Here is a 16201-nt window from a genome sequence, read left to right on the forward strand (position 1 = left end):
TTACACTTGAGGAGGCCTACACTTCAGTAATTTCGGACCTCGAATTTAAACCCTCTCATGTAATATGGCTTAAACAAACGTCAACGTTAAACACTGATGCAGTTTTAAATGTTTTATCACCACAAGTTTACAGACGTCTCTGCTGATTGAGTATCACCTGTGACCTGAGCCGAGACACACCCACCAAACGAGAGAAAACATCTCAAACATAGATTTAATATTTACAGTCTATGCAGTCTATGCGGTTTCTCTCTCTCTCTCTCTCTCTCTCTCTCTCTCTCTCCCTCCCTCTCTCTGCTGAATGCTGCGCATGTGTTGTCAAATTAATGAAGTTGTTTTTCTTTTTGCATCGCTTCTTTTTTCGGGGTTTGCGTGCTTTTCTTTTTGCATCATTTTTTATTTGCAGTGCGTTTATGTATTTGGTTGTGTTGTGTGTATTTGCAGCGCGTTTGCTGAATGCTGCACATGTGTTGTCAAATTAATGATGTTGTTTTCTTAATTTGCTTGTGTTTTGTCTATTTGCGTGTGTTTTCTTAAGTTGCAGGGCGTTTGCCCCTGTCGGCCACCGTACATTACAGATCACAATTACAATTCAACAGATTGAATAAAAACCAATCAATCAATCAAGCTTTATTTATATAGCACCTTATGAGTATAACAAAATGCAATCCAAAGTGCTGTACAGTGATAAACAACAGACAATAAACAGGGACAAAAAAGACCAATACACACTATAAGACAAATAAAATATGGATAGTTTCAGTTATTTTTCATGCAAAGAAAGTTTGTTTCTAGCTTTTCAAATGTGAAGATTTTTCTGCATTGAGTACTTTTACTTTTAAGACTTTCAGTATACATGATCATACTTACATACCTTTACTGGTTCTAAACCCTAAGAGTCATGCACCCTCCAAAGGGTCACACACTAAATCTGAGGGGTCGTGGGATGTTAAAGAAGAAAACTAATGTTTTGTTTTGGATTTGGACTTTGGTCATCAAACAAATCCAAGAGAGGGGCATGATAGGTGAGCAGGTCAGGAACAGGCAACAGGTCAAAACACAGGAAAAGGCAACAAAAAAGTAGGAAAGGAACAAATCAGGTTCATTGACAATCTGGTAGGAATTGAGTGGGAAATGGCCAGTTAAAGGGGTGATAGAATGATTATATAGGGTATTTCACACTGTTCCTTAAGGTCTCCTAATAGGGTATGTAACATTGATTGGGCTGAAAATGGCCCGTTTGCTATTCTATGGGCCCTGTGTTTTGGCCCTATTTGGAAAGAGAGCTTTTCTTCCAAATATGGTATGCTCATGAATATTTAGATGAGCTGTGATGAACCACATACACATACATTGGAGACGAGACAGCAGGTCTCATATTTCAGACACTGCAATGTTTCGTTAGTAAATTCACTTCTGAGACTTTTTTATGTGAGAAATCAACTATATAAAGCTCAAATATGGGCCGTTTTACAAAAATTGATGGCTAACTGCAAATTTGGTAAGACGTGTCAGACTTCAGGAGCTCCACACAGTCTGACGAGACAGCGGCAGCCCGCTGCGATCCATACCCAGGGCAAAGTCACCGTTTCTGGGTTAAGGGGACTACTGGGGCTCGGGGCTCCGCGGAGCTGGCCGGCTGCCGGCATAACTATAGTATATTTACAGTTTGAATTTCGTCAAGCCACTTATATTACAGATACCGTAAGGTCTTACAAAGCTTAGCTAACACTTGTGTCCGATTTCAATTTAATGCATTTTTGTGAATTTGAGGGGTTTCGTTAGCTGCTAGTGTCCCTTCAATCCTATGGGTAAAGATCGCGGCTAGCTAGCTAGCTACACTTTCGGCATAACTATAGTATATTTATACTTTGAATTTTGTCACGGCATGTATATCACAGCTACCCTAAGGTCTTACAAAGCTTAGCTAACACTTGTGTCCGATTTCAATTTAATGCATTTTTGTGAATTTCAGAGGTCTCGTTCGGAGGAGGCTAGCTAGCTCTCATTGATAGAGCTCCATCCAGCTCACCGCAGGCACAACCAATGAGACTCGCAGACAAGAGGCGTTTATTTCCCCAATCGTTTATTTAAATAACTCAACACACATATCCATTATAAGATATATAATATATATATATATATAACTGGAACCTGTGGTAAGAGATTGCGGGTGTAACAAGCTCTCTGACCGCGCTGTCACTCACACACACCGGCCATTAAGCAGGAAGAGGGGAGCAGCAGGCCCTGGAGCTCTGTCAGGGCAGCAGCGTTTGGTAAGCCAGTAACCCAGAAACAGTGACTTTGCACGCATATGGAGCACTGCGGCCGGCCGTGACGGAGCTCCATCTAGCTCACAGCGGGCCGGGGTCTGTGAAGGAGGACAGGCCGGGCGGCGAGGCTGCTACCCAGGCAGCACCGGCCGCTGAATTCCGACACATAGTCGGACAAAATTTGTAATTAGCCATACATTTTTGTAAAACGGCCCATATTTGACCTCTACATAGTTGATTTTTTGCATAAAAAAGTCTCAGAAGTGAATTTAGTGATAAAATAGCAGATGAACAATGTATACAATTTCTGAGATCTGCGCGACCTATTCAGAAGACTACCTGATCTCAGATCAGTGGTGTAGCCTATGTAAATGTTGGGGCGTGACAAAGGTAGAGACCAGAGCCAAATAAGGAGGAGCCACTGAGTTGACGTCAACTCGGTGATTCGTTAAGATTTGCCTGTTTTCAGAGGCAGTTTCAAATTGTGAGATTTTCAGAGAAAAGGGAGGCCAATGAGATTTTGAGGTTCTATGTATGTTCTATTTACCCACCAAACTGTCATTATTCAACTATGACAAGGTAAAATCGGTTTTGCATTCTAACACCCCTTTAAATACTGCAGGGCTGATGTGGAAAAGTGGAAACAGGTGAGCAGGTGAATGAGAGAGCATGACTGGAACAGGGGGATGGGGGGTCTGAGGGCATCTGGTGGATGGAAGAGGAAATGCAGGGGGCTGGGGAAGTGACAATGTGGCTGAAGGGAGGGACAAGACTGAGGCCGACTGAGTGATATCTCTGAAGTATGGAAATGGAAGGTAGCATGCAATAAAAATACTCAAATAGAATACTAGTACTTCAAAATTGTTCTTCAGTAGGCCTACTTAAACTTTCAATTTTATTTTGTCCCTGGAGGGCAATTGGCTTTACATCAAGGAATATTACAATACACTAAAGAACAGCAATAACATCTAAAAAATGTCAAGGCAGAATAGAATATGACCATACAAATACAAATACACAGGAGGAGTATAGTGACTAGACATGTATACATGATCAACATCTCTGCTGTCCTAACACAATCGTCATCAGCAGCAGCATAGACATCATCATATCACAGACATCATCGTCATCATCATCAACACGAACCACATCATATCATCAACTACACTACACATTTGGCCATTGTTGGGTCTCTTTAAATTATAGAGTGTGGTCTAGACCTGTAAAGTGTCCTGAGATAACTCCTGTTGTGATTTGACACAATAAATAAAATTGAATTGAATTTAATTACTTGTTACTCTAACAGGGGGAATCCAAACATTGAGCACAATGACGTACTATAGGTCCTTATCTATACAGATGGTTTCTCTGAACAAACATACAAGTAAAAGTTATTCACTTTCATTTTGTAATTCTGGCTTGTTGCTCTGATGAAGCTCTTACAGAAGTCACACCAGTAGAGAGACACTAAAACCTTTCGCTTTTTGAGAGCATGCTCATTAACTACGCTTGACTTGTGTTGACTCTCAGGTTAGGGTTGAAATTCAGCTCAAGGGCCATGAAGATCTGTTGAAGGTAATTTACATGTTACTGAATCACTAGGGTCAATGCTGCTGGCCCAAAGTCTTCTCTGACAGTTCACAGCTTTATGTTTGTTCAAGCTGTATAAAAGTGGGGCGCCTCATGTACAGAGGCTTAGTCCTTGTTGGAGCGGCCGCAGGTTTCGTTCCGACCTGCTGCATGTCATTCCACTTTCCTGTCTTAATCTATCCTAGCAATAAAACACCCCAAAAATGATCTTGAACTGTATAAAAGTGAGCTTGAAAATGTATTGGATCTTAAAATAAAATGGGTAAAATATTTTTAACTTGGTCGGAACATTGTAGAGACAATACAAGGAAGCAGACCTGACTAATAACCCTTTTTTCATGAAGATATTTTGACTTGTCAAAAGAAAAGAAAAGCACAGGTGTAAATAATCAGGCTCAATTCCATTTGGCTGCTCCACTGTCCTGGTATTGTGCATGCTGACTGAGTCACTCACACTGGAACACACCTATATTTTGCTTGTATCTAACAATACGTAACTGTTAACCTGATCCTTCAAAGAAAGAACAATAGTTTATTATTGTTCGATAAATGCACTGAGTGGAAAAATGACCTGTGTCTTAAGAGTCACAAAAAGTTTCTTTGACAGAAATTAAGAAAAAGGGACCACTTACGTGAATCAAGATGCTAGATATTGATTGCAGATCTGGAACTAAGAAAATGTTGGTTTGTGTCTTTTGAAATCAAAGTTTACAACCTGACATATACTTTTCGTGATTCACTACCAGTGTTAAGGGTGTTTAATGAAATTCTGCATAGAAACCATTGTGTTGTGCACTGATTTACCACTGGAGGGCAGCATCCCGACGTGACTGAGCAACCTCATCTCAGTAAATTCCATATTTACTGCACTTAAATGTCAGTGCTGCTCTATCTAGTTGTTTAATGAAGAAAAACAGTAAATGGTTGGCATTTGGTTTTGGCTGGATGATCAACACATGTCGAACATCAGCAATTGTATCAATATTTTAAGCAATGCTAGTTTTGGTTAGTTATCGGTTTACCCATTTGCACAGGTAAGACAACACAAACAGAACAATACATTACATGTTTAAAAGAAGGAGATGTGGGCTTATAAAGACATCTCACAAAATGAAAAATAAAGTGCTAAGATTAGGATTAATGAATGAAAAGGGGAAACAACTATAAAATAACATAACACAGCACAAAATACAGAAGATTTTAATGATATATATTATATTTGCCAACAATAAAAATTGTCTAAAAAAGTCTATTGCTGCTAATAGGCCTAAAATACAAGCACAGAGAGACAGACAGACAGAGAGAGAGAGAGAGAGACAGAGAGAGAGAGAGATGGCCATAATCTACAAAATGAGTTTATGTGACTGAATGAATAAGTTGCAGTATGGTATTTATTCCACAGATGAGAATTGAAAGACAGTTGTTTATAATAGAAGAACATGTAAATGATTTACACATCTGATGTTATGTGTGGATGTTATTACTTTAATTAATCGTTACAGGTAGGCTACACACGATACAGACACTTATGTGAGAGACTCTAGTCAATGGGCCTACATGGGCTATGGTAGTTGTCAGTGTTGAACAATAACTTTCCATCCAGATTTCATTAAGTGAAAATGACGCAAGGGCCGCTGTGCTGTCAACAGAGACATTTCATCACAGCACGGTTTGAATAATGAGCTCTGTCTTCATGCGTGTCTTTGTCACCCGGGAGGACAAAATCTTTTCTGTCATCTGTTTGTAGGTCACAAGAATGTCCCCCTTTGAGCCTTCCCACTCTCACATTCCTCCCTCATCGACTGCCCACATACACTGGGCCACACACACTAGGCTGGACCGTCCAGCACTAGGTTCATTTTCAGGGATAGTCCTGAGGATGTCACTGGGGCAGTCATTGACAGTCTCAGGACACATTATATTGTTGTACTGTAGGCATTGATTATTGAGCTACAGTTGATCGCATAGGAAAACAGTAGCGGAAGAAGTACTCACATGCAAAAGAACAAACACTAACCTGGCACGTCAGATGGTTTGTTAACACAGAACCATCTGAGAAGCCGTCATTGGAAACTGTTTGGAAAAGGGCAGGCATATTCAAAAAATACCTATCAGATGATTGGATGAACCATCTATCTATATGACATTTGCCATTGTTGTTTTAAACAAACAGTCACGGCCGCCACACACACCTAACCACACCTGTAGCTGCCAGAAGCTCATTACCGGACGCTGATTGGTTCGATCCACTGCTGTTCGGACACATAGGCAATAGTTGAAGGCTGACAATATGGATTTTCGTGTGATTTACAGTATTTCATGTGATTTATGCTCATCATATTCTTCTCGCGGGATCTCATGATATCCCAAAAATCTAGCTGTTTTAAAAAAAACACACCAGAATTTGAAAATACAACCCTGCAGCTCTCCCCTCTCTTTTTTTCTTAGCCCCTCCCACCAGACGAGCACAGGCATATGCACACGCTTCGTACAGTAGCCTGATCAATGGAGGTACATTTTAAAGATAATTGCCTGATTTCCTGCGCGTGGCTCACACGCCGGATGTCCCTCACTTTCTGCTCTGTGTATTGCCGTTCTCAAACTCACAAACTTCAAACAACACGCTGAAAATGGCAAGTTTTGAACAAGATTTGGATCATACAATTAGACAGGCCTACTTGGTTCTTTCGGTGAATGATTGTAAAGATTTACAAAGAATATGTTTACGGCATTTACTCTCTGACTGGGACGTTTTGGGGCCGATTGGTGCGATTGCTGTGGACAAAATATACATGGCGACACACTTGTAAGAACTAATGAGGTTTAACCATGTATCCAGCTAATTTAAATAGCTCACATTACTGTATTGTCTTAACACAGTTAACTGTATTTAATATTGTATGTGGCATTTTCTTTTGCAGGGTTCAAACCAAAACAAGTTTCTTCACAAAACCTTTTTGCAGAGCTTAGCACTGCCCAAGACAATTGTGATTGGTTTAAAGAAATGCAAACAACCCAGAGTGTTTTTTTCATCCTATCCCAGAATGTATGTGGAGTAAGGTCTGGAAATGTGAGACTATTCATACAGTAACATGTACAAGTAGACCTACTAGTCATTCATTTCAATCATCCCGATCATGATTTTGATGCAGTTATATAGCAGCAATTCTATGAGAATTACCGTCCTGTTTTCTTAGCAAACTTGGGGGCCTGAAAAGCCCTTTATGACATACTGTATTTAAAGGTGCCCTGCCACACGTATTTCATTACTTTGTGGTAATGTCTGAAGTTCTACCATGGACTCTGTAACATTTTTTGTGGAACAAATACCTTGGTTACCTTGCCTTCATTAATGGAGTCACAAGTCAAATACATTGGGAATCACTGGTCTTATCTTTACCAATAGTCTATTTCATAAGCTTATTATATACTTTTTTTCTGAGAAGTATCTAGTAACTATAGCTGTCAAATAAATGTAGTGGAGTAAAAATGTAATTCATGTAGTATTTGAATGTAGTGAAGTTACTTTCCACCACTGTAAAAAAAAAAAAACATTTGAAATTACATGTCATTTAGCTGACACTTTTATCCAAAGCAACTTACAATTGCTATATATGTCAGAGGTCGCACGCCTCTGGACCAACTAGGGGTTAAGTGTCTTGCTCAGGGACACATTAGTTGATGTATCGCAGTGGGAATCAAACCCAGATCTCCCACACCAAAGGAATGTGTCATATCCACTGCGCCATCACCACACATTTAAGAAAACAACAAGTTCACAGGAAGCACCTCAGCCTTTATTCACACCTCGGCTTTGTGGCATTTTCCTTTTGGTTTTTCAGGTTGTCGTCATGGTCATTGCTGCTGTCTCTGAGCAGAGGTGTGGACGAGGGTTGGGAATGTTTTCCTCGCTTCCTAGGAAAACCCTCAGGAAGCATTACATGAGGCCCCAAAACACTTGGTCAAGCCAGAAAGTCAGGAGGCAGCGCTGAACACCCCCTGGAAGTCCCTATCTCCTCACAGGCCTGCACGGCCGCCGCGCTGGGCTGCTGGTGCTTTTGTTTTGATTCCTCTCCAGGCCTGGGACAGTCGCCATCACTGACTCACACATATTGGCTCTTGGCTGACTTTGGCCCCTTTTCATTTTTTCTTCAATGAGTTTCCTCTTGTTTTTTTCCAGATACAGTACAGTCCATGGATGAAATAGCAGCGTTATTGTCTCAAAGTTTCCTGGACCTGTTCAAGGCCAGGAGGCTGTTGTTTAAGAGTAAGCAGGGGGAATTTATAAAGAGTTTGTGTGTGTGCGCACCAGGGGTTGATTGCACTGATGCAAGTGGAATCCCCAAACAATACAAAGCCATAGCTTGTCAGTATAAGACAGGGATTGAAGAAGTTTGTAGAGGGTGGAAGAGAAATGTCAGCTGTTACAACCACAGCTGCCATTCAGATGGAAATGGATAATAGCTTTGCCCCAACGTGCTTATGTTTGGTCTCTTTTCAAATCACAGTGAATTCCCCAGTCTCATCAGCATGCAGAATACAGTCGCTCTCTATTTTGGTGCTGAATTCAGCCCAACAAACTGCTTTCACACTAAACCAAAGAGACCAAATGATAAGACAGTGAGTCCTGTGAAATATACAGGTCTATGGGTGTTAAAGATTAAGCACAAAAGAGATTGTTTTGGATGTAACATGGAAACGACCTCTGCTCTAAAATGATCGGCAAAACTAAGAAATGTGCTGTGAGATGTAATCTAGTAATCTAAAACCAAATGGAAAAAAAGATAGAAGAAGCAGCGGCTGACAAACCACATACTGACTAGACAGATGGGTAAACTTCCTCCTTTCCCAATACGTTAAAAAAAAAAAAGAATGTTGATCAGTTAGCGTAGTTTTAGTAACATGATATCACAAGCAGAGTATCTCCTTTCATGATCGTCATTTGTGTGTCACCATCACCTTAAATACAAATCTTTCAATATGAAGTGTGTGTGTGGGTCATCATCACCGCAGATGAGTCAGTTCTACCTTCATGGATTGAGAATGAAGCCCTTTGAGGGGGGAGTGTGTGTGGGCCAAAAGTGAGAATGTGTTGAACTGCGTCAGATAAAAGCAACTCTGTATACTATGTACCCACACACTATATAAATATGCTGTATTACTGAACTTTATTTGGACTCAAAGTCATTTCAGACCACACCCTGTATCAGTTTTAGGTGGTTTTATTGACAGAAGTGGGGCTGTTTCGGTAGGTCGTCAAACAAAAGCACAACGTGATCTTCCTAAGAACAGAGAACTTCAGCTACAGTAATTGTTTTCTGGGAACATGGTACAGTATCTCTGGGCTCCATCCTCTCTGTATTCCTGGAGCTGGCTTTTGAAAAAATCCCGTTGAGTCAACATCCTCTCTCCTCTTGGACAAACACCACAGCTTACAGCATTCCTGAAGCCCAGACGCTCCTGCTCTGCAGCCTGAGCTTTCAGGCGGGCATGCTGATTTCATTTGCCCAGACGTGTTGGGAGATGAGGACAATATGCTGTCCTCTCTTGTCGGCTGTACTGTTCAGTCAGTACGGATGTGGTGGTTGTATTTGTTCAAGCATCCCCTGGAGGAAGAAAAAAAAAAAAAGACGTTCAGAACAGGGTGATCCCCACCACTTCCTGTCTTTGGAGACAGGAAGAAGTTACTGTCGCTGTTCTCTTTCTTTCGACCCACGTGAGGATGTCTACTGGTCTGCGTGTTGCTCTAGACACTCGTGCTTACACACACGCATAGCTTCAGGGCTTTGGTAAATAATCAAACTGAAATATTTAGCTGTTACAATTTCAGGCAAAAAGGTTTCAAACTGAGGCTAAAGATATAACCCCATGACACTTCCTGCCATTGTATTGAGGACTTTCTCCTTCTCCCTCACACTCACGGCTGTCAGAGGTTTTATGTAAAAGCATTTCAGTCCTAGATGCATGGGGCAGAAATGACCCAGCAATATTTCATATTCCAGTTATTCCTCAAAAATCGTGTTTTTGATTTCCCCCATTCATTTTTTTAGGCTATTATTATTATCTCAACTTTTCATATGTGGGTAAAAAAATACCCACATGCATTTCCTATAAAAATGAATAGGAAATTATCTCAACTTTTCATATGTGGGTAAAAAAAAATACCCATATGCATTTCCTATAGAAATTAATAGGAAATCATTATCAGTTATTTTCATTTTCAGTAATGTGTGTGTGTGTGTGTGTGTGTGTGTGTGTGTGTGTGTGTGTGTGTGTGTGTGTGTGTATCAGAGAGTGAAACTGAACATTGGCAGGTGGTTCCTTATCTGACTTTGTATTCTCAAACATCATAAAACAATCATGAAAAAAGAGGAACCTGTTAACTAACTAACCGTTCTAAATGGGGCCTTTCGTACACCATCTGTACACCCACTGTACACCCACTGTGAAGGCTACATGTTTCACATGTTTTGACATCCTTTCAAATCCAAGAAAATAACCTGCAAATGATTAGGTTTAATCCTGATTACTGATGCTTTTGTAAGCAGGACATAAAAGACAGAGAGTTGCAGCGTTTAAGCCAAACACAATCTCATATATATATATATATATATATATATATATATATATATATATATATATATATATATATAGTATTGTATTATTTGGGCTAAGCCTACGACTATCTACTAATATACAAATGATTCATTAATAATTCACCCATGCAGCTGTTGTGTTTCCTGTGTTAGCATTAAAGCTAAATGGTCATGACTGTCTGACATATGAGCAGCAAAGGGAAATAAAAGCACATGCAATAACACCAGACATTTACACCCGGTGCTCCCCTAAACAGGAAATAGTATACAAGTGTGTGCGTGCGTGCGTGTATGTGTGGGTGTGTGGGTGTGTGGGTGTGTGTAGGGGTGGGGGCGGGGGTCATTTAAGGTCTATTTTCTGAATGGAGATGCCACATTATGAAGAGATACAATGAACAGAAAGTGTTGCTAACTAAACACATTTATTTTTATGGACAGTCGTCTTTGCAGAAAGCTTCATCTTATGACAACTTTGTCAACCCCTGAGATGTTGGACTGCAATCTACCAGATCCTGTAGTGATTTTCCTTTACCCCTAAAACAATTAAAAACAGCTCTGAAAGATCTATTCAGTAAAACACAATTTGAATTGATTTCCCCACGCAATCCTTTAAAGAGGCTATAGCTGATTGCAGCTACTTAGCATTGGACTTTCATCAGGTTGTGGGACCCACAAAAGACAAATATAAAAAAGAAATAGCTGAAATTGGTCCTAATTTTAGTCCAAAATACTATCCTACAATTCCTATAATGCAACTCATTGTGCAGCGTCTGTCATTAGACCCTCCCTGTCTTGTAAACGTCCACGTTTTCAAACTCCACCCTGAAGTTTGTAACGTCAGCTTTCTGTTAAATATGTGCAGCAGAGTAGGGATTTCCGGCACAGAGAACAATTTTATCGTGAGGCCTTCTTCATGGTCACCATACAACACAATTGAGTTGTTGCTGGAGTTTTGACCACTGTTAAAAATGGGAAGTCTCCAACATTATTTAAGATAACCATGACGACATCATGGGTTATTTTCTCAGACTTCAAAATGCAGCCTCCAGAGCCACAAAAACACAATATACAACTGTTTTAACAAGCGGAATAGTAGCCTACTATTCATGACGAGTAAGGTGTTCTTAATGTGTAAAAGTAGTGGAGTGTCCCTTTTAACTGGTCCAAAAATCTGTTCATTTCTTGCTAGAGCTAAATAAAAATAGTAGTTGAAAATCAAAGGCTGGTGTAACTCTACCTCTAGTTTACAGTACAGGAGTAGCGTTGTGGTATTGTATTTGAATGACAGCCTTAATGTTCCTCAGCTGCCATTTGATGCAAGAAATAGAAAAACATACATTTTACAATTAAAGTCCAAACGATCAAATAACGTATTGCAAATTTTGCAAATTGGTGCATGTTACAAGTTAACATTGAATTTGACTGACTAAATAAGCAACTTTGGAAGTTTTAGTTTGGGAGAAAAACCTCAGTAACACTCCAACACTCAGCTAATCAGCTTCATCAGGACTGTGGAGGTGTTTGTTTGATCAGATTTCATCGGTAGCGCCTGGCAACATTTGCAAAAAAAACACACAACTGCAATCAGATTTTAATTTTGAAGGTTGCTAAACCTTTAACCGTGCATGGAAATTATGTTAATATTTCTAACTTAGCTCTTCCTACTTCAAATCAGCAAAGAAAAACAAAAAACAAAACAACCAGAAATCTTTCATTTGCACCTTGTACTGGTATTTATTTGTCCTCGTACTGTTATGGTTGTGTTCCAGTTGGAGTGTGTGTAGAACTTGTATGTATTTATGTGTCTTGTATGTATTTATACTTGCTGCACACCTAATTGCCCTTCGGGGTCACAAATAAAGTTGAAGTTGAAGTTGATTTACTGTAAAATAATCAATTAGCTTTGGCAGAAACATTTTCATGTCGGAACCCATACCTCATAATAAGAAGCGGATTATCAAAATACTTTTTCACAGCCTTCAAGATAATCTTTCATGTGTAAGCTGCTATTTCTATACCACTTTTATTGGCACTACTGTATGTTGTGTGTATTTGGACCTATAGACTCACGCAGCTACTGGAATTTAATGGACTGTATCTAGGGGGGGTTAATAAAATACAGAGCTGTCCAGCTTTTAAATAAGAGGTTTTGCCTGAATAACTGATCTGTCCATTAACAAGCTGCTGGATGGAAATTATGAGCAGCAGCGTCAGGAAAGAGGCAGTTAAAGCCACAAAGAGACAATACAACCTGTAAGGTATCAGCTCACTACTGCTGCTGCTGCTGCTGGGAAACCAAATGCAGAATCTTTATCTCAGATGCAGATTATGATGACTGTTCTTCAATTTGCATTTATTAAAAAATACTGTAGAGGGGGACGGCTAAAGCGGATTCATCCAAGTCATGCTGGACAGTTTTGTTTACTCTTGTTGGTGCTACATTCACTCTTTTATGGACAATTTTAAAAGTAAAGGATATTTTTTATATGTAACTTTTTACCCTGAATGTGTCTTTAGTCCAGACCTGTTGTCTCTTGAAGCAGGTGTCCAGTCTGGCGTTGTGCTTTCTTGTTTTACTGCACATTACCTGTCCTCTCTGTTTGTTAAACTCAAACAGTGATAGACAAACATAGAGATAATCACATGCATATGATGCTGTCTTTTTTTAACCGTTCTCTTATCTTTACAGTGGTTTTCCGGCACATTTGTCACCCACATCCTGCGCCTTGACAGCCCGCTCCAGCTCTTATCCCTCTATCAGACACAACAGACTCCACAGTGCCACACTGGCCACCCACGCTTTATGACACCCCAAACGTTTTGAGTGATCTTTCTGCTTCTAACGTGTATATTTTATCTTTGCGTGAGAATAGCATTTGTGGTTTTGTCTGGTGTCTTTTCTGTGCATGTGTGTTTAAAAATTGAATCCACTTCCTTATTTTTAACCAATAAGAACATCTGCACTGATCCATAATCCTAATTTGACCAGAGAGGCACTAACGGCCATTAGGAACTGTGACGCACACCACGCTTGAGAAAGAGCATTCTGGTCTGAGCTGTTTCACCACAGAGGCTGAACTGTGTCCTGCAAGCCCTTCTGCTTCCTCTTCTCAAAAGCTTATCATTTCACATCACTGACCGGTGCTAACAGGACCGGACCAGTAAGTACAGTTCTTTTCGTGTCTGAAGAGTGCAAATTCAGAGATCAAAACTTCCCATTGAAAGCATTGTTTGCAGAGCATGGAATACAAGTGCAGACATAAATAGATAAAACTGTTTCGGTTGCGTCGGCTCGTTCACTGAGGTACACTTTTGACTTTATAACCAGTACATGCCAAAACAAAAACGGGAGAGACCCCAGGTTGGTACCAGGTGTTTGTCAAAACAAAAATGTGAGAAAAAAAGAGTAAGAGATGCAGTTACAATTGTCCCCTGGGCCTGCAGTTGAACAGGCCCAGGGGGCAAAGGGGTCAAGGGGCTCTACAGCGCCAGACTCACAATTGGACAGTTTACAAAAAAGGAGAAATGGTGTTTTATATTTCACACATTATTGTTCCTTATCAAAAACGAGGAAGAATATTTTCGATTTTGTTCATCTGCACTAGAGGTCCAATGATTAATAAATCATATTGACATACATTGATTGACAAACATTTGATTGTTGTAAGTTCTTGGTCTTACATTATTGTAAATTGAATATTTGGAGTCTTTGGACGAGACATTTGATATATTTTGGATGCTGTTTTCTAATGTTTTCTAATTTTATATTATAACATTTTTAATATATATATATATATATATATATATATATATATATATATATATATATATATATATATATATATATATATATAAAATATTTATATAATGATCAATCAATTAGTCTAGAAAACAATCTGCAGATTAATCCATAATAAAAGTGACTATCTGCAGCCCTGATTTCCATCTCCACTAAATAAAAGGTGCTCTCATGCTGTCATGTGTGTGAGTTTTTTGTTTCAGAGTATTTTGGTTTTAGATCCTAGTACAGTATGTTACTGTGTTGATTCGATGAAGAGTTTTAAGAACACAACACCTGCTGGAGCATTTTCATCAAAACATCCGAGACAAAACTGTAATCCAGCCTTTCTCAACATGACAATTTTCAGACATTCTGGTCACAACGTAGAGTTACAAAGTCAAATTTAAGAAGTCAATAAGTAATTATAGTTACAAACCCCCCCCAAAAAACACACAAGAAGTAAAAACTGACCTCCATCTGCAGTTCATACTCAAACCAACTGCTGCAAAACAAATTCACCACAGAGTCTGTGAAACCACAATGGTGTTTTAGCAGTAGGGTGACATCCAAATATTTGCAACAGTATTATTGACTAGCCACTCCCCTATACTAACCGCCCGCTGGGTTAACTGCTGAGCACCCTGGTTGTTTGGGCCCTCTGTCTCTGTTAAATGGGCCATTCACACATTGTTTTTAGTGTACCATCATCTTGAATAATCATCCCCTCGTTATGCATCCAGCCCATTTGCTCTAAACCCACGTTTCAAGCACCGGCAAGCTTGCATAACAATCCCTTAAGTCACCCCCCTCCTGCTTCTCCTTAATGTGCCCACAACAGTCAGAGGGCTCGGCTCAAAACACATGGCCACATACCATCGCTCACCATCATCAACACTCCTGACGCATCTGTGAATGAGCGGCAGAGAGGACAAAAGGGATCAACGCTGAAGAGAGAGTGACCACCATGACCTCATGGGTCAGCTGGGAGCCAAGAATGAAAAGACTCCAAGCTACCCCCCAACACACACACACACACACACACACACACACACACACACACACACACACACACACACACACACACACACACACACACACACACACACACACACACACACACACACACACACACACACACACACACCAGAGAGAGCTCTTGGACAACTGAAGCCGCCATGGGAATATGGGAGCGTGGAAGAGGAGGAATCAGCATTCGTCTGCAGGAGCTGAAAGAAAGCATTTGTGTTTGGAATTTTGGGTCATGCCTTTCTCCGCACATTCCTCACTATCCTCGCAACAATAAACTGTGTCATAGCCGATACAACAGCCTCCATTCTGGATACCTCACACCACAAAAAGCCTCAAACCATCCGAAAACCAGACATTAACCTCGAGAACTCGAGTGATAACATTCTTGAGTTGTGGAACTACGAAGGCTTGCTGTATTTAAAAGTATCACATGGAGTAGGACACATCTCCACTGGGGAAATTACAAACAGATTGTGCGTATACTTGAGGTCTGAGCGCTAATTTAAATTTGGCAGCTACGATTCCCACAAACAGTTGTGGCTTGTGGAACAAAATAGCTTTTCTTGCAAGTTCTGCACAAAATAATGAGCGTGAAATTTGAAAATGACACATATTTTATTTTTAGGAACCGTGACTTAGGTGGAAAAAATAAAATAAAAACAGCATCATTCTGAATCATCTAAAGCAGATATTAAACTTGTCTCTTACAAAAAGTGGTGTTGAACAATCACAAATGGTAACGGGTCATTTACTCAGCTGTCAAAATAAAAGTCGGTGCATGCAGTAAAAATGGAAAAATCCTTCATTCTGTACATAAAAGCAGACATGTTAAAATAAATAAATAACTTAAAGAACAAAAAGGAAACAAAAGTTATGTACAGCTGTGAAACACTGAGGGCTACAGCGCGCAGCCACATGTTCATTGGTCAAAA

The sequence above is a fragment of the Sander lucioperca genome, chromosome 12 (assembly GCF_008315115.2).
Source record: "Sander lucioperca isolate FBNREF2018 chromosome 12, SLUC_FBN_1.2, whole genome shotgun sequence".
Classification (NCBI taxonomy): Eukaryota; Metazoa; Chordata; class Actinopteri; order Perciformes; family Percidae; genus Sander; species Sander lucioperca.